The 19,831-nt window shown below is 50.1% G+C and overlaps 1 protein-coding gene and 1 long non-coding RNA gene across 6 annotated transcripts in view; one reads left to right on the forward strand and one right to left on the reverse strand.

Moving 5' to 3' along the window:
- Positions 1-16,788, reverse strand: part of Elf4 (E74 like ETS transcription factor 4) — a 53,765-nt gene extending 36,977 nt beyond the window's left edge. For 3 of the 5 annotated variants that reach the window (XM_029560422.1, XM_008826719.3, XM_017796522.2), the window contains exon 1: positions 7,066-7,369. The gene's annotated coding sequence lies outside the window, so the exon portion shown is untranslated. Of the gene's footprint in view, positions 1-6,789; positions 7,015-7,065; positions 7,370-16,296 lie in introns of those variants that run through there. The other 2 variants (XM_029560420.1, XM_029560419.1) reach the window with 2 other exon arrangements.
- On the forward strand, positions 7,079-16,290 carry LOC115069186. The gene is made up of 4 exons (XR_003848465.1): positions 7,079-7,171; positions 8,593-8,684; positions 9,847-9,963; positions 15,736-16,290. It is a non-coding gene; the product is annotated as an uncharacterized LOC115069186 (long non-coding RNA).
- Positions 16,789-19,831: the final 3,043 nt, after the last annotated feature.

Here is a 19,831-nt window from a genome sequence, read left to right on the forward strand (position 1 = left end):
TATAGCCAAAAGGAGCGATAATTCTCACATTCTTTGAATACACATTCCTTGATACCACCTGTAGAATCTAATTCTTAACCTGGGACTTAGCACGCTGATTGCTGTGAGCTGATGCTGTTTTACTTCATGCCAATATCACTGTAGCACCAAGCCTGGAATGCCCCTAGAACATAGCCAGTTGTCTCTCTTTCCTCTTTTGAAAGGCCACCTTCCCGCTCACTTCCATGAAGCCTTCCCCAATGAAGCTAAGGAAGGAGAATGATCTTGCTCTCGACAAGCCAGCAGACCCCTCACCATGCAGCCTACAAATACGAAGTGTTCCCTCTCTCTATGTTGCTAAGTGCATGCACATGCCACTGAAGGTCTAGAAAGAGGTTTGGAGTCTAAGAATGACCTTTTCTTTTTTCTTCTTCTTCTTTTTTTTTTTTTTTTTTTTTTTTTTAACTTGAGAGTAATGAACTCAGGATTTGTTTTCAGGCATTTTGATAGCTATTGGAGTGGCTAGAATCAGTGCACTATGGTGTCAAGAATCTGGCTGCATTGTGAAGTATATGCTTTCTGCACATGGATTTTCACAGACTCAGAAGAGCTGAACTAAACTCTGCTATGGGAAAAGACAGATTATCACCTCAGTGTATACCTAAGTACTTCACTGTTATCAAGTTATCAGGAATTTAGGGAGGTTAAGACTAATTGCCCATCCTCCCATAGCTCAAGGCCTAGTAGTCCTAACAAGATGGGTGGGAACCAAGGAATCCAGGGGAGTGCTCCACCCAGGAGTGGTCCATGGCTAGTTCTGGGCTCCTGTTCCTGTGATTGGTCTCGGGCTCAAGCAAACACAACCCCCAGCAACAGCCAATGGGACCTCCAAGTTACCTTCTGAAAGACTTTGGAAAAAGGGAAAGGTTCCCAGCCCTTACAATTTGAGGCCTCTGGGGATTTGCCCAGCAGGCACTCATCATCCTTAGAAACAAAATGGGGGGAAAAGCAACCCAAGTTGTGGTGAGGCTAGTTGACCAACTGCTTCCAGAGTTCTACACCCAGGAAGCAACAAGCTGATGATTGCTAAAGTCCTCAGGGGTAGAACATTATGCCTTCTCTCAAACAAACTTCCTCTGATTTTTTTTTTCCTTTTAGACAAGGATTTACTTTGTAGCAGGCAAAGCCTTGCACTCTCTCCGTCTTTCAGTCTTAGCCTCCCAAGTGCTGAAGGGACACGTGTGCAGCACCACAGTCAGCTCACTTCTGATTTCTGCAGTGGACATTTAAGATGAAAATAGTAAAGACAGAAAAGTGGCATGATTAATACAAATATTAAAACACTCAAGTTTCACTCTTCAAAACAAACTCTTTACATTTTTATTTAGTGGGGGGTACTATGGCACATATGTGGGCGTCAGAGGACAACTTGCAGGAGTCAGTTCTCTCTTTGTACCATGTGGGTTCCTCAGACTCAACTCAGATCATCAGGCTTAGCAGCAAGCACTTTTACTTACTGAGCCATACAGAATAAGGAAGCTCCACTCTCCCTTTTCTTTTTAAACTTTTTATATTTTATGTGTATGAGTTTTGACTATATGTATATAAATATACCTGTGCATACAGTGCCCACGGAAGCCAGAAGAGGGTGTTGGATCTGTTGGAACTGGAGTTGAACAGTGCTTGTTAACCACCATGTGGGTTTTGGGAACCGAACCTAGGTCCTCTGCAAGAGCAGGAAGTGCTCTTAACCACTGAGCCATTTCTCCAGCCCTGTAAAGATCCACCTTTAAGTACAGCACTGCCTACAACACAGAATGACTTTATAGAACACAAACACACACATACACACACACACACACACTCACACACACACACTCACACACACACACTTCTTCCACATCCCCTCTTTATCCTTCATGACAGCAGAGTTAACAAAAATGCTAGCAGACAAAATCTGGAAAATCTCCCTGCTGGTTTCAGGAATGGGTGTGGCATACCGTGCCAGTGTTGCCAGAAGTGATTGATCCCAGGATCTTGGCAAAGTCAAGCGTGTGTAAAGGTGGGGCTGAAATGACTGGCAGTAATGATATCGGTCCAGGATTAATAATAATAATACCAGTGAACACTTATTGGGCAGTTACTGTGCATAAGGCATTATGCTCAGTGCTTTACATACATTATCTCATTTAATCCTCTTGTGAAGTGGGCAGTGAGACCCAGAGTTAAGTTATCTAGTCCACAGTCACATAGCCAGAGCTCAGCAAGTCTGGGATATGAATGTAGAAAGAGGGTGTTCTCCTCCTCTGGATAAAAATTTTTCTCTAGAAGGATATTGGATCATATTGAAAGAGGACAACTAGTTTCGGGAGGGGCAGCTGGACTAAGAGGCAGGAAGTCTCAGGACTGGGACAAGAAAATGGCCCATGCAGAACCCAAAGCAAAGCCTGTTCAACCTGGGCCAACTGCTTAATTTCTTGCTCCTTGTTAGCTTCTGAGAAATGCTCGAGCCCTTTCCCTTGTAGACCCTGCTGCAAGAAACACCCTTCTCTGGTGCATGAGCCTCTTCCTTACCCTGGGAGCATGATGAGTGTTTTTGCCAAGAAACTCACCATAGGACACAATTTCGCAGCCAAGAAGTCAGGGCATTCTGGTATGCCCCTCAGGTGTTGAAATGTGCTGGGGAGGGGCAAGGCAAGAAAGCAGCCAGACAGCCCTGGCATGGTGGCATACGCCTTTATTCCCAGCACTCAGGAGGCAGAGGCCACGAACCTCTGTGAGTTGAAGGCCAGCCTGGTCTACATAGCAAGTTCTAGGCCAGGCAGGGCTACATCATGAGACCCTGTCTCAAAAAACAAAACAAAATAGGAAAAGAAAGTTAAAAAAAAGAAAAGAGAGCAGCCAGAGGAAAACAAACTGATGGGGTGGGGATAGTCCAGGTGTTTTTATCCAACTAAACCTAACAAGAGCTAATACCCTCTTCCCACTTGGCCATGGAGGACACAAAAGCAGAACAAATATATGGTGAGTTCTTGGTGTCCAGGCAGAAACGTGGGATTCTCTAGACTCCACTTCCCAGTTGTCTGGGTGGGGAAAAATTAGGAAAATTTCAGTCCTCCACCTCCAGGGTTCCAGAGAATTCCCAAAACCTGGGAAAAGGTGGAACCCAGCCAACCCATGCCTCTGGTGAACAATTGTAGCAGGTCAGCGTTAGTGTTCCCTACCTCTCTTTCCCTCCCTCTCTCCCCCACAACGTGTGTTTGGGAGAGTGCAATTCAGAATGAAATCCTCTCAGCTTCAGTGGCAGGGAAGCCTGGCCACCCTTTGTGTCTTATCAATACAGGCTGGGCTCACTGTCTAGGCCAACCACTTTGTATGCCCTAAAGTGGAGATCGAGGTTTGCACGAAGCCGCCCACACTCGCTGACCTGCTCTTTTATGTGACATGCATTTACCAAACAATCATCCAGGCTCCGAAGGTCAGTCCGTGGCCAGGGAATAGAGAAAGGCGTCTTTTCTCCCTTTTCTGCCCAGCCATGTCTCCCCCTCGCTGCCCCCACCCCCTTTCAAGGTCTAGCTCTCACATGCATCCCTCACAAAGCCTTCCCTCCCTCCTCTAGCTGCTGTTGACCTCAGAGCCCTGGCCGTGCCGGCCTCTGCTCTGAGGAGCACAATTAGCACCTGACCAGCCCTTGGCCTGGCTGCTTGTCCTCGCCTCTGATTGTTTCAGTGTCTTAGTCATCTCTTCCCCACCACCTTCTTTCCTCAACAACCCCACAGCACATAGCACAGGTTGGGCACACAGTAGGTGTTAATAAATATCTGTTGAATTGAAACTCAACAGCCCCTATGAGGTCAAAACCCTCATAAGCACTCCGACCAGCAGTTTCTTGGCAACCAGAGCTGAGGCCCAAGCTTCAGGGCATTAGCAGCACAGCTGCTATTACAGGATGCACAAGGCTCAGCAGCCAGAGATTTGTGGCCAGGTTGGTGTTGATGAGAAAAGCCCCCGACCCCTAGGAGAGCACCCACGGGATTCTGGGTATCTTGCATGAGTTACTTTTCTCCCCTGCAGACCTAGTTTTCAGTCTGAGAACCACAGAGGGAATAAATTGACAGTGAAGCCAGATACCTCTTCACAGCTTAGAAAACCAAGAGTGATAACCAAGGCCAGGTTGAGGTCAGGCCCAGGCCCAAGAAAAGATGGCTGTCCAAGGCTCTTCTCAATTCCACAGAGACCCCCAGAGACATGAGGGGATGAGCCATGTGTGAGTGCTGCCACTTCAGAGGGCTTTAGAGGTGTTTGGGAGGGGCCCCAAGTATGCCATCCTGCCCTGAGAGTGGTTAAATCATACCCTGAATGCTTGCCACCTGCAATCTGTGCAGGAGCCCACCTTCCCTTCCCTCTCATTCACTGAAACCCTAAGACAGGCTTGGGGGCCAGACAGCATCCACACCCAAACCTGGCCATGGTCTCCAAGCAAGGAGACCCTTCAGTCTGGGGTGCCTGGCTTCCCACATTGGCCCAGGGATTTCAGTTTGGCATTAAATTATGGTATTCATACAGACAACTCGTCCAATCTCTTTGGACACCTCCTCTACCCTGCCACTATTCCAGCCCAAATACAGCCCAGAAGGCACATGGTGTCTTCTTCACAACCATATTTTCTTCACTGCCACTTCACTGGGGCCCTGCTTGCAGCAAATGTTTGCTGGGTTGAATCTGAGTTTTAGTCACTGTAGTAGACAATATCCTAATGCCAGTTCCTATATGTCATGTGCCACACCACTCTAATAAGCAGTTTATGTATATTAATGTATTTGTTCCTCACGCTAAACTTCTGAGGTAATTTCTCTTGCCACGTAAAGAAACTGAGGCATACAATTGACTGGGGGCACAGAACTAGTAAATGACAAAGTTGGGGTTTCAACAGAGACAGACTAGCTCTAGGGACTGGGGGCAGATGAGAAAATATGGGTGGTGCCAGTGTGAAGCCCAAGGCCAAGCTCAGGAGCAGAGGGTTCTCTAGGAAAGCAGCTGGCTGGGCCACTCTGGGACCAAAGCCCTAAATTTTGCAGCATTAGGAGCATTATGAAAACATAATCAATCAGGCCCATGACAGACCAGAGGGCTGTCATTTTTAGGTTCCAATAATATGGCAGGGTACACTATAGCCACTAGGTGAAGGAGGGTGGATTTGGGGCCCCCAGGTTGTCCAGGGGTGGGCAGCAGTTCCTGAGTAACCAGCCAGCAAACAGTGCAGTGGAGGGAGGAATGCCAGACATAGTTGCAAACAAGCCACTCCTTCAGCTCACAGAGGCTGGGTGCGAGGGGCGATGGTGGAGCTTGCTTCATGGTTTCCCCCCACCACACAAGAGATGGTAAGCTTTGAACCCAACTCAGAGACACCCACATGCAAGGCCGCTTCTTACAGCTGCTCCAGGTTGTCTCTGATAATCCTCACACACCTACAGAGAGCTACAGCTAGCCGGTTTCTGCACTGGATCGAGGAAGCACTTTATAACTGGGGAAATCCTGCAACTGCATTCTTGCTTGGCGTACGTTTCCTGGGCATTTTCAGCGCCAAAGTACCCTGTCTTCCTGAAGGGAAAGATAGATTCCTTGTACCTCCCTCCATCCTGGCATTTAGGCCAGGGGTCAGCTCACAGGGGTTGAGTCCCTAATGGGTGTGCCCACCAGCTGTTGGGGCCAGCAGTGATGGCTCAGGCCAGGGGTGGTGACCTCACTTCCGCCCTTACCTCCTCAGAACTCCTCCCATTGAGGCCCCACCAGGCCAAAATCGAGAAGTCCAAGGTTAACTGTTCCTCCCCACTTAAAGAGCTAATTAAAATGATTAGCTACAATGAACTGTCAAACATTAACCAGAAGAAGCTGCAGGACCAGACAGGCCTCTGTCTCAGGCAGAGGGATGAGGGGCAGAAATCAAAGGACCATCAAATCCCTGATCTCCTCAGCTGGGTGTGGTGGCACCCAAGAGAACTGGGCTGAGCCGAGGTGCCAAGGGGTCAGGAGGTAACTCTGGTCAGGACCTCTATGTCCCAGTCCTTAGAAAGGGCAAGCAGAGTTCTGGGGTGCCGTGGAGGGGACAAGAATTCATAAAGTGTCTGCCACTCAGCGGTCCCCCAACCGCCAAAGCAAGATGCTGGCTTTGGGGAACCTTGAGAGTTGTGCTGTTGCAGAGTCCCCTTGATAGTAGCCGGGGAGGAAGCTGAGAGGCGGGAGAAACGTGGAGAGCGGGAACGCGGGAGCGGGAAGCTTGGCGGCTGGCTCACACGGAAACTCCAGCCCCTGCCAAGAGGTCTCTATTTTGGCAATTCAGTTCTCTAAGTCATAGGTTTACGTGCGCGCTCGCGCGCGCCCGTGTGTGTGTACGCGCGCGCGTGCATGTGACCCTAAAGCTCCTGGCCTTGGAAGCCCTAGGGGCAGCCAGTTCAATCTAGCCTAACTGCTTCGCCAGAGTCGGTTCAAGCCCACGCCCTCGGGCGCTAAGATCTGGGGGGCCCCTATCACCATTGGCCCTTCCAAGGAACCCAGGATGCCGGGAGCCGAGAGAGCTGCCTGGCCGCCAGGGTTCGGTCAATCAGTTCCACTTCTAGTCCGGCATCAGGAGCCCGGGTTACTTCAGTGTACTCGCGGTAGAGTGAGGCAAGGGCGACACTATACAAGCCCAAACTGTCCCACCCTTCCGGGGGGGCCCTGACCCTACGTCCTGGCCCGACGTCCTTTAATCCCACTCTCAAGCAAACTTTCCGAGGTCCACCAGTTGGAAGGAGCAGCGCATCGACGTACCTGCAGGGTTCGGTCGCCGGGCTCCGCTCGGTCGCAACGGTCCCCTCCGGGTTCCAGGAGTCGAGACAACGGGTCCCCACCCCCGCCTGCCGCCTTCTCCCCTCGGAAGCCCGCAAGTCGCGCCGAGAACTGGGCGCCGCCGAAAGCAGAAGTGGAAGTTGAGCGCGGCGCCGGGTCGGTCCGTCCCGCGGCCGCCGGGACAGCCGTCGCCCGCCCTCCTTCCCTCCCTCTGTCCCCCGGGCCCGCCTGCCCCACCGCCCCGCGCCCGTGACTCACCTCGGCGCCGGGGCAGGCTGGTCCGGGCGGGCGGGCGAGGCACAGGGCTCTCCCACACGTCGCGCAGCCGCCAACGGCAAGTTGGAGGGCGAGATGCAAATACCAGGTGAGATGTTGGCGTCCGGGGGGCGGGGTGAGCGCGTGGGTGCCCACGGGACGCGCAGGGGGACCGGCCGCGGCGAGGGACACGCGGCAAGGCGCCCGCCGAGGGGCCGCGAGCCGGAGACCTGCGCTGAGGCGAGCGGTCGAAAGGGGAAATCGCACTGGAGACACACGTCCCCGCAGGCGGAGGCTGGGGCGGGCACCGAGGAGGCAGGGCGGGCGGGAGGGAAGAGCTGGAGGGAGGGACCGACGGGAGGGACCACGGTCTGGCGGGCGGGGTGGAGGAGGGAGGGAAGGACCAAGCAGCGCCCCTCCACCCCAACCCTACCGCAGTCGCCAGCACAGCAGGGGAGGCCTTGCCAGGGGCCCCGTGAGGCCTCTCCTCCCCGTGCCTCGCTCGTCCCCCTAGGTCGGGAGGAGGAGACAGAGCTCCTGGGCTCGTGTCGCACGCACTCTCTTCCCTGGTCAGCAACCCCCCCACCCCCGACTTGGCTCACAAGTGGCGAGCCCAGGAGGGGAGGGGGAGAGCTTACTCTCACAGAAAGCTCCACACAACGTCCCTCAGAGATATCCTGGGGTTTCAGTGCACTCCACTCACTTGATGCCTCAGGCCTGGGCCCCCAGCACTCCATCATTATCAAGCATCTGCTCTGTCCCAACCGGGAAGCCTAGCAGTGGGTACTACTAGAAGATGGCTGGAGGGTGCAATTTGGGAACATTACATTAAACCCTCCTGGAGTCTTGGCCCAAATATTTCCAGGGTTGGCATGACAGGAGAGTTCCAGGGACTTCTAGAAAAGTCAGATCTAGAGCTCCTTTCAGGGAAGGCCTGGAAGAGAAGGAGGTAGAAGGGGCTGACACAGCAAGTGTGGAGACACCCAGAATTAGGGTGCTGGAAGAGAGCCATGCCCCACCCTTCTTTAGTCTAAAGCTAACCTGTTGTACTTGAGGTGCCCATTTCAACACCTCCCATTGTGTCCCCCCTTTGCCCCTTTCTGACCTGCCTCAGCATCCATACCAGCCCCCACCACCTGCTCTTAGAAGGAGTCTACTGGAAGTTGTCTGTCACAGCTCTATGCAGCCTGAAGCAGGGGACCAGCTAGACAGGCCTTAGCAGAAAGCAGTTGAAGGGGCCCCAGGGGATGGCCCTCTGAAAGGTGGCCAAAGGGTCTGCAGTTCAAGGACCTGCTCAACCATCTCCTTCTGCCTGCTTCATCAGCCATAGGAAAGATGATCCCTGACACAGGACTGGGAGACAGGAGCAGTGGTGGATGACAGCAGCAAAAATGGCTATAGATAACAGGTTGACAGTAAAAGATTTAGTGGCTGGACTGGGGTGGTACCTCCTGAGATCTGCTGGTTCCCCAAAGCCAAATCCCTGAAACAAGCACCAAGAACAATTTTCCACTTCTTTTTTCTTTTCAGGTGGGCAGACTCTCTTCAGGAGAGTCCAGATCCTGGAGAAACACAGTTCTCTGCTGTCCTCTTGCCTGTGAGGTTCTCCTCGCTAGTTTCAGGTAGTCCCAGACATCCTTAAAATGTACTCATTCCAAAATGGGTGGTAATAACAATAATAACAATGCATTAATGGGCACATGTACACACATTCCCATTTTGCTGAGTTTGCAGATCTTGGGGCTGGAGAGATGGCTCAAGCAGTTAAGAGCACTTGCTCTTAACCCAGGTTCGGGTCCCAGCACCCACATAGTGGCTCACAACCACCAGTAATTCCAATTCCAGAAGATCCAACACCCTCCTATGGCCTTTGCCTGCAGTGTACACACATGTAGACACTCACATATACACATAAAAATAAATAAATCTTTAAAAAAATGTTTACTGGACTGGAGAGTTGACTTGGTGGTCAAGAGCACTGGCTGCTCTTCCAGAGGACCTGTGTTCAGTTCCCAGCACCCACAAGGAGACTACCAACCTCCTGTAACTCTAGTTCCAGGGGATCTAATGACCTTTTCTGAGCTCCATGGGCACTGTATATACATGGTGCACTTACATACATATAGGCAAAACACTCATAAAATAAAAAATAATTTTTTTAAGTTTATTGGTCTCAGCTGGTCGTGGTGGTGCACACCTTTAATCCCAGGACTCGAGAGGCAGAGGCAGGTGGATCTCTGTGAGTTCAAGGCCAGCCTGGTCTACATAGTGTGTTCCAGGCCAGCTGGGGCTACAGGGAGACCCTGTCTCAAAAAGACCAAAAATAAAAGTTTATTGGTCTCTAACATCAGAGAGATCTGGGTTCATTTTCCAGAGGCCTTATTTACCAGCTGGGTGACTTTGGGAAAGTCACTTAAACTCTGGGAGTTTTGCTTTCCTTATTTAAAAACTGAGGCTGATAAGAGCCAGCCCACGGACCAGGCATGGTGGCACACGCCTTTAGTCCTAGAACTCAGGAGGCAGAAGCAGGCAGATTTCAGTGAGTTTGAGGCCAGCCTGGTTTACAAAGCCAGTTCCAGTCCAGTTGGGTCTGCACAGTGAGACCCTGTCTCAAAAAAAAAAAAAAAAAAAAAAAGAAAGAAAGAAAGAAAGGAAAAAGAAAAGAAAAAAAGAGCCACACCCACAAAGCTGTGGTGCCATAGTAGTCAACTGCAGTGCCTAATACCTAGTAAGCCCTCCATGAATATTAGCTATGCTTATTCTAATTTTGCTTTCTCAATCTAGCTCTTGGGAGAAGAATGTAACAGGGTCAAGGCAGAAGCTGCTGAGGACTAATGGTGGATCCCTTCTGCAAGTATATGTGGTTCCAAACAAGGTTGAAGCTTCAAGGCAGAGGGTGAGGTAAGTTCTTCCTCTTGGAAAGGGCAGGGAAAGAGGTCAGTGCTGTGGGTGACTTCATAGTGACTGGCTCTGTTGCCTGCTGGTGAACTGCAGCCCACAACCTGTGGGAATCCCATAAGTTCCCCCTTCCCCAGATACTCAGAACTAACCATAGCCCCAGGATCTGGGAGTGAAGTCAAATCAAACTCCACCTCCATCCCCTTGATGAAAACCTTGGAGCAATGTTACCCCCTTGGGGAAGTTGTGAGCCACCCGAATGATTTTTCTGGCTGCCTTTCTCCATCACTGTGTTGCTGTTCAGTCTACCAGCGCTTCCCCACCTGGCTCACCATCTTCTCTGAACCCATTGGGTAGGCCCACACAAGGTGGGGCCAGCCAGACTGAGATCACCATCCTGCTGAGGACAGCCACTGTCTCTGGCAATGGCTCACTCCCTGACTTGGCAGGAATTCCCCTTCTCGTGTTGCCTATTGAAGCCCAGGAAGCGCCATCCAGCAGTGCCCTCCCAGTCTGTCCTTGCTTCCAGTCTCTTGATTGGCTTGCCTTGAGTGGCTGCTTTCAGCCTTAACACCTGGATCCTGTCAGGAGCCAAGGAAGCTCCTTACTGCTCTCAGTCTGTGTAAGACCGTCCCTATTTTTGTGCATTCACTTTGCCTTTCCACTTTGACAGCTCTCTTTGAGACCTCTCTCAAGCAGGACTTGATAGCCCATTTTCTTCTGCAAATCACCCCAGGTTGTTTAAAGATGAGATGACTCCTTGTTTCCCAACTTCTCTTAACCCCTTGGCCTCAACAAATTCTCTTCAAACCTGTGGCCAGAACAAAATACCACAGTGCCACAGTTTCTGTAGCCCTTACTTTTCACCACAGAAACATGCAGGAAAAGTCGCTGATCAATCAGACTTTTGGAAGGAAGGAAAACATATTCAGGAGCAGGGAGAAAAGTTACAGTTTCAAAGGAATCCTCCCACTCCAAAGCTGAGAGGTCCCTGTAAGCCTTCCATAAAGCCAGCCCTCATTTTCCAGTTGTGTTTAGTAACCACAGGTTTGTAGTTATGGGGATTCCAGGTAAAGGCACCTCCCACCAAGCCCAAGGACCTGAGTTTGATATTTGCACCCACATGGTGAAAGGGGAAAACTAACCCCCACAAATCTTCCTCTGACTCCATTCACATACTATGGCACATTCACACCCATACACATAGCATACATACACACACACACACACACACACACACACACACACACACACACACAAAATAAATAAAAATGTAATAAAAAATAAAAAATAGGCTTGGTGAGTAGCTGCAAAATCAAGGTCCCCGAGATATATGACACCAAAATTCGCCTTTCCAGATGACAAGTCTCTGCTGACCTGGCTCATTTGGGGAGTTGAGAGGTCTGCCCCGGCTAAAACATGGATAGGCAGATGAGAGAATGGAGTTAAGAGCAGAATTTTCATCTGACCAGTCATTGTCTTTGGTTGGAAAGAATACCTGACTGGGGCTTTTTAAAAGCTACTAGATCTCCCACCCCACTCAGCTTTTCCATTCTTAAAATGGAAAATTATAGCTAGGTGTTGTGGCTTACCTGTAATCCCAGCACACTGTAGGGTTGCCATGAGTTCGAGGACATCCCTGGCTGCAGAGTGATACCTTGTCTTAAAAAAATAACTTAAAAGAAGGTCAAGTCTGGTGGTACACACCTTTGATCCCAGTACTTAGGAGGCAGAGGCAGGTAGAACTAAATGAGCTCAAGGCCAGCCTGCTCTACATAGTGAGGTCCAGGCCAGCCAGGGCTGCATAGTGAGACCCTGACTCAAAATACAAAACAACCAAAAGCAAACTAGACCAAACCAAAATCAAAACAAAACTTAAAAGAAGGCTGGGAAGACAGTGCAGCAGGTTAAAAAAATCCTCTTACTACACAAGCCTGACCATCTGAGTTCAATCTTGAGAACCCACATAAAAGGCCAGATGTGGGTGGCACACATCTGTAATCCCAGCACTCCTATGGCAAGATGAGAGGCAGAGACAGGAGATTTGCTGGAAGGTTTGTGGCCACTTAGCGTGGAGTATGCTTTGCAGTGACACAAACAAGTGAAATCCTGCCTCCAAACAAGGCAGAGTGTGGTGGCACACTCCTGTATCCCAGAACTCGGAAAGCAGAGGCAGACAGATCTCTGAGTTCAAGGCCAGCCAGGGCTACATACATAGTGAGACCCTATCTCAAACAAAATAAAACAAAAACCAAAAGCAAGGTGGAAGGTGAGAAATTGCTCCCAAAATTGTCCTCTGATCTCCATGTGTGTTGTGGTATGTGTGTATGCACACACATGTAAATAAATAAATAAATTTTAAAATTTAAAGGTAAAAGAGGGAGAAAGTTCTATGCATGCTCTCCTGATAGTCCCTGGCACCCTGAAAGCTCCTACAAACACTGTACCTCATTTCTGTGTGGGTTGGGAGAAGCTGTTCAAAGGAGATGGCAGCCTGATAGCTGGTGCTACTGGTGGCCTTGAGCTGGCACTCAGCATGTCCACCTTAGAGCAGTGGCTGCAAGGACACGCAGTTCCTGCCCTACTTGCACCTAGGAGCAGCCCTGCTTTTTTTTGAAACAGATCCAGTCCCTTTGCATGGTACCTCCGGGATAGTGGCAGGGAGATTTGGGAGGTGGGAAGAGGGAGAGGAGGAGAACCTGTGATTCACTTGAAAGAAAAGGAAGAAGTGGCCTCAAGCAGAGCTCAGCACAGCGGGTGAGTGCCCTGGGGTCCCAAATCCTGCTGGTCCCCAGTCCCTATCATGGAGCTTAGCCTGAAAAATGTTCCCGAGGCCAGTACACACTGGCACCACTCTGGGAGCCTACCAGAGTTGGTGCAGCATCCAAGGGTTCAGGGTCACTGAACAGCAGAACCAGAGTTTACCCCTCACTCCTCAACAGCTGGTGGCACAACACCTGCCTGTGTTATTTTTAAACAATATTTTATATATTATTTTATTTTATGTGTATGAGTGTATGGCCTACATGTATGTAAGTGCACCTGTGTCGTGCAATGCCCACGGAGGCCATAAGAAGGGGTTAGATCCCCTGGAACTAGAGTTAGGGATAGTTCTTAGCTACTATGTGGGTCTTGGGAACCTGGGTCCTCTACAAGAGTGGCCAGTGCTCTTAACCATTAAGTCACCTCTCCAGCACCTGTGTCATCTTTTTTTATAGAAATTATAATTCTCTCTCTCTCTCTCTCTCTCTCTCTCTCTCTCTCTCTCTCTGTAGCTTGGGCATGTGTGTGCACTCAGATTTGTGAACCCGTGCACACTGTGCCATCATTTTACTTTTCATGTGTCCTTTGAAAGAAACTGGAGCGGCCTGGGTCTGACGCATGGAAAAGTGGGTTTATTGGTTTTGTTTTTTGTTTTTTTTGCCAAAGGAGCTCTAGGGAGATATGGACACATTAGCCACCAAGTTGGTGCTTGCTTCTGTGATGGAAAAGAGTGAAAAGGAGGAGGTTCCAGTCATATATGAGGCTGCACATACTGTACAAGCTCAATGCTGCTCCCAGAGCTGTGAGACCAGGCAGCAGTAAGGACAGACCTAGCCAAGCTTGGGTGAGAACCTGGACAGGAACAGCAGACTGATTGCTGTGAGGCAGGGGCCCAAACTCCAGATATCCAGGACAGGGGATTGAAAAGAGGTCGGGGCCCAGGGCTGATTAGAACCCACTGTGTATCTGTCTGAGAGTCAGGCCCAGACTTAGGGTTGTACCAGTAGGCGAATGATTCTGTTCTCTCAGGATTACCCCACCCCACAGGAAATCGAGGACAAGCCTGAGACAGTTGCTAGACAGAAGCATACCAGTGGCCCAGTGGGAAGGCAGCCACTCCTCAGTTTCCCCACGTCAGGGTTTGAGGGCTGTTGTTGCTTAATGCAATATTTAATGTCTATAAAGGTGCACTATGAGTCATTTCACGGAATGTCTAGGCCCCTTCGCTGGCAGCAAACAAACTTTCCAGCTCTCTTTTGAGGAAGCTATCCAACTCAGCTGTTGCTGGTTTGTGTGTGAGAGGGAGTGTGCCTGGAGATCTGTGTGTGGCATGGGTCTCTGCTAGGACCTTGCCTGCTTATGTGTACATCTGTGTGGATCTCATGGCCTATGGTGTGTGAGCGTGTGTGTGTGTGTGTGTGTATGTGTGTTTGTGCAGGGTGTTTGCATACGGGTGTCTGCAAGCCAATGTGGTATGTAAGCCTGTGCATCTGAGGGTGGCTACGTATACATTTTTTTCTCATTACTGCCAAATTATCTCCTTACAAATTGGAGGGCTGACGGAGGGAAGCTAGCAGTCCCAAAGTGGGGGTAGCAGGGTAGCAGTGAGGGGCTGGAGGCAAACCAAAGCAATTCCACTCAGCAGAGGAAAGTGTCAGCCAAGGATGAAACTGAAACCAGGACAACAGCTCTAGTGCCAGCACCCTGGGATCTTCCCTGGCCTTGGGTTCCTCCCACTCCCCTGGACCCTACCCCCACCCCAGCTAGTAGTGGAGATTATCAGTCTAGATTCTCAGATTCCTGGCCCTGAAGCCTGAACTTGATATTAAGGCAAAGGAGCTGGGCTAGAGTTTGGCCCATGTTTAGCACATGACCCATTAGCACCCATTATCACATTAACACAAATTAGTGTATCAGATCTTCTCCCGGTCACCTAGTGGGGACCAGAGCCAGGGTGGAGGGAAAATCCAGCTCAGGCTCTGCTCTGGGAGAAGCCAACATGATGGCATCAGAGGGCAAGGGCTGAGAACTGGGCGTCAGACTGGGGGCTGATTCTGGAGGCCAAAAATGGGGGGGGCGTGGAGCAGGGAGCATTAAACTTTGCTCATTCTATCCTTTTCTATAGTTCTGTTCTGGGAGAGACACCTTGGGTAGGGGACTAGTAGAGGGGAGGGAATTCCAGGAATAGCTGGGCACCAACCCTAGGAAAGAGCCGGGGCTCTGAGGTCTGGGCAGGAGACAGACTATTTCTCCTGGCACACAGTGAAACCTGGGAATGTTTAGGATCCTTTAGGATTTTTTCCTCTTTCTTCCTCTTTATGGAAAATCTTTAGATAACTTTCTCAGATGACTGTGGACACCCCAAAAGCATGAAAGCTGGAAGGACTAGCAGGGAAGAAGAGGCACCCAGGATACTAGGTCAGGGTCTTCTTTTATTTTTCTGGATCAGCAAAGAACTTATTCTGCCCATATGTTTCATCTGTAAAGTTGTATCAAGGAAATGGTTCTTTGTGGCCTTTGGAAAGGATGAGGTTGGAGCCCTGATTGTTCCCTCTTAACTCAAATGTGTCTAGCCACAGGTTATTTTGGGGCCTTGATAGTCTCAATTTGTTAACTCAACAGTTACTACAGAACCATGAACCACGGGAGGTCCAACCACCATCATGACTTTTAGAGCTCAGGGCAGTTGAGGAATTAGGATAAAGCTATATCTACAAAGAGCAAAGCTGCCAAGTTCGAGTCCCAGATGAGCCTCAGCTTTTGTTTTATGTACCTGCAGAAGACTGAATTGACAAGCCCCTAACCGTTGCCCCAGATTCAAGTCTCAGCTGAGCCTCGACCCTTCATCTAGGTCGAGCCCTGGTACCAGCCCGCGCCTCAGTCCTGACCACAGTCTGTAGCTGGAGGTACATTCTTGGTCTCAAGGGAGCCAGGCTAGCGAGCAAGCTGTCCAGGGAAACCCACCCCGATCGTCCGAGACGCGACTCAAAGTTTCCATTCTACTGCCCGCAGGTCAAGAGCATCATCCCGATTGCAGAGGCTCTGAAATTGCAATTCCTTCTCTTCCGAGTGCTCTGCAGGCCTCGGAGCCGGCCCTAGGGACTAGAAAAAGCTCGCGCTTTTCTTCGTCTGCGGTAGGAGCACGGTCGGGTGCCTCTCCTCCTACGTGGAAAGGAGCAAGATGGACTGGCCAGCGCGAGGGACAACTGGGGCTCTAGCTGCCACTCGTGCCTTTCCTTGACACCCGCTTTCTAGCCTCCAGAGCCTCCCCAACCCGAGATCGCCCAGTCGGCCGCAAAGCGCGCCCACTCGCCTCCACTACTCTCCGAGCGCCTCTGCAGCGCCACCTACAGGCGGAATGCGAGCAGCGACTCTGGCCACAGTGGCGGCGGGAACTGGCCACCCCGGGAGGAGGGGGAAAAGGAGGAGGAAGAGGAGGAGGAGAGGTCGGTTTCTCTGCTTCCTCCACTCCCAGCTTGCCTGGCCAGCGAATGGCCTCTCTATAACGTCCCGGTTCCAAGTGGCCTGGCCAATCTAGCCCTAACCCCGAGCCCTGGCAGCCGGGACTCTAACCTTTCCACTCCTGTTGCTGCCCTCTGAGCGGTCTCCTGCCCCGGGGCGCCTCTTCTTGGGAAGCAGTGAAGTCACGCTGGGCCCGATCCGCTGACTCACGGGAATCCTCCGCCCTGCCCGGCACACCCCTAGAAACTTCCCCTCGATTCCTTTTTTCCTGCTCCCGCCTCTGCCCCTCTTCCTTTAGTCCTGCAGGCGAGCAAGGGCGGCACTACTCTCTGGGAAGGATACAGTGGGGCAGTAGGGAGGGAAGAGTCGAGCGAGTCCACGTAGAGACCTCGGTGCTCTGCTCCAGCCCCGCCACGCTGCACAGTTCTAGCACGTAGAGGGAATTCCCCGCAGGGAACTGTGTGTTAGCAACTAAAATATCCTTTTCCAATTTCCTAAACGAGAAGGGTCTGCTGAAGAGGGAGACTGCTAGGGAACTCTTCCCTTTTCAGGGTCTCAGGATTAGCTGGGAAATTCACAGGGAAGCTGAGGTCTCTTTGAAACTTTCTGTTCCAGTGAACAGGGCTTGCAGGGGAGGGGGGATGCGGGGTGGGCGGAGTCCAGGGCCTCGAAAGGCTTGTGATACCAAGGGGACCAGTTTGGAGTGCTCTGACTTTTGAGCTGTATTGACCCATTCGTTAAGTCAAGACGACTGCCTGACAAGTCATTATGGCCCTTCCTCCTGGAATTTAGTACTGGACAGGCTCCGATTCCGGTGGGGTGACTTTGAGGTGGTTTTCACCTCATCCTCTTCTATGGCTATATGAGGATAGTGGAAAGACAAGAAGATTGGCTTGTCTGATCACTGGAGTGAAATCCAGGATTGTACACCTGTTGCTTGAAATATTCTTTCAACAGAGTAGCTGAGGGCATCAGGGGCAACTTCAAGGTGGACCTCTGCTGTCTTTGAAACACATAAACATGCCTTTTCCTTCTTGAAGGGCATGATCCTTAAGCATGCTTTCTTACCCAGCAAATCATGGGACTAGAGAGCCATTCTACCCCTGTATGAAGTTTCCTTTTGACTGTATGGTTAACAGCTCAGTGCAAAAGTTTGCAAGGTTTCTGACTCACTTATCATTGTACTTCAGGGATTGGCGTTGCCAAGGCCATGGTCAGTGTGGAAATGTCCATGGACTAACAGCAAGAGGGTGGTGTAAAAGCAAGGCTTTGAGCTTATGTGGCATGAGAGAGATTTTCTGAACTACCCTCTATACATAGAATTGAGAACTGCCCTGGGTCATGGTGGCTGTCCACCAAGTAGCTCTATGAGGTGTTTGCTGGGGATTGGGAGCTATTATGGCTGGGTAGGAATGCATGTACAAGTGTCATGGCTGAGAAGAATACACGTAGCTTTCCTGGGGACATTCTGGGATTTGAAGCTAAATGTTAGTTTAGGGCTGGAGGATGTCACATTTCATAGAGACTAGTTTTGAAGCTACCAAGTTCTCCATGGAGGGAAAATCAGGCAGGATGCAATTTCTAGGGCTCCTAGGTTCAGATGTAACTTGCTAGGTTTAAAAAAAAGGCCTGGTGTGGTGGTACACACCTTTAATCCCAGCACTCTGGAGGCAGAGGCAGGCAGATCTCTCCGGGAGATCGAGGCCAGCTTGGTCTACATAGTGAGTTCCAGTCCAGCTGAGACTGCAAAGATACCCTGTTTCAAAAAGACGGAAAGAAAAAAGAAAAGAAAGAAAGAAAGAAAGAAAGAAAGAAGGAAGGAAGGAAGGAAGGGAAAGAAGAAAGAAAAGAAAAGAAAAGAAAATAGAATCATAAGCTATAAACTGAAAATAGGATAAAATAAAACCCAGCAGGGTTTGGTGATGTAGGCCTATAATCCCAGCACTCAGGATGCTGAGGCAGCAGGACTACCACAAGCTCAAGGCCAGTCTGGTCTAAATAGTGAGTTCCAGGCCAGCCTGGGCTACTGTGATACCCTGTCTCCAAAACAAAACACAAACAGCCGCAAACCTGTAAGCCTAGTTTAGCCAAAGGGGGAACAGTGTCATGGTGGGGAGACAGTCGCCGAGACCTTCTGATTCCATTAGCGTCTCTCTACTCTAGACCTTAGAAATGACAGGAGATGGAGACCTTGGACAGATGAAGCACCAAGAGACTTTTGTTTTGTTTTGTTTGAGACAGAGTCTCCCTGTAGCCCGATGTGGCCTGGAACTCCCTATGTAGACCAGGCTGGCCTTGATCTCACAGAGATCTGCCTCCCTCTGTCTCCAGAATGCTGGGTTTAAAGGTGTGTGCCACCATGCCCGACACCGAGAGACTTTTTAATACTTAGGATCTTAGGGCTAAAGGTGGAAAGATGATCGAGCCTGTTCCCTTCATGTTATGGGTGAGGAGGCTCATGTCTAGAAAAGAAAGTAGTGGCCCAAGGCCATGCAGGTAGTAGGTAGCAGAGCCCAGACTCAAACCCATGAGTACTTTTCCACTGTGCTCCACTGCCTCAGCAGAAACCATACAGGCAGTGAGTACCCACTGGAACCAGAGGAAGAAACACAGCTAGAAGGCAAACCAGTGTGCGGCAAGAGGAAGATTGCCAAGAGGAAGGTTCCAAGAGGAAAGTGGGGGAGTAAAAGGCCTGAAGAAAATGGGAAATGTACAAGCACACTGGGCAACAGAACTGTAGGTGCCATCTTCTATCAAGCATAGTTCATTCCATGTTTTCTTCATAGGGATGACAGAGCAGATACAGTCAGAAAATGGTGGGACTGGAGAGATGGCTCAGAGCTTAAGAGCACTGGCTGCTCTTGCGGAGAACCTGGGTTTGATTCCCAGCACCCACATGGTGGCTAACATTCATAATTCCAGTTCTGGGGATCTTACACCCTCTTCTGACTTCTGCAGGCATTGCATGACATGGGTGCACTTATACACATGCAGGCAATACACACATACACATAAAATAAAAATAATAAGCCAGGCATGGTGGTGCACGCCTTTAATCCCAGCACTTGGGAGGCAGAGGCAGGTGAATCTTGAGTTCAAGGCCAGCCTGGTCTACATAGTGCATTCCAGGCCAGTTGGGGCTACAGGGAAGACCCTGTCTCAAAAAGACCAAAATAAATAAGTAAATAAGAAATTTTAGAAATGGTTTAGTCAGTAGTAGAAAAGCCTAGAATAGATAGAAGCAGGACCATAAAGCAACATGAGAGGCAATGAAGTTCCATTTGGAACTCAGGCATCTTATTCCCAGCCCTTGTGTGGCACTAATGGTCCCTTTTGGCTTGTCTGAGTCTGCCACCAAATTATAAAGCCATTGAAAGCAGGGGCTGTATATTATTCCTCTCCCAGACTTAATTCTCCATGACATGCTACCACTATTTGTCAGAAAGGGTTTAACAAATGTTATGTAAATGAATACACATTGCATGCATTTCCAAACTCAACACCCATATTAACTGCTACCCTAAACAATATCTCTGGGTTGCCCTTCCAATGCATTCTAGATGGGAATCTGCCTGTAGGGCCTAACTAGAGTTGCTACTTTGAGATTTTTCCAACTGAAATGCAGAACTTGGAGGATCCACTGGTG

Source organism: Nannospalax galili, unplaced genomic scaffold, assembly GCF_000622305.1.
Source record: "Nannospalax galili isolate Female #2095 unplaced genomic scaffold, S.galili_v1.0 scaffold371, whole genome shotgun sequence".
In the NCBI taxonomy this organism is placed as follows: Eukaryota; Metazoa; Chordata; class Mammalia; order Rodentia; family Spalacidae; genus Nannospalax; species Nannospalax galili.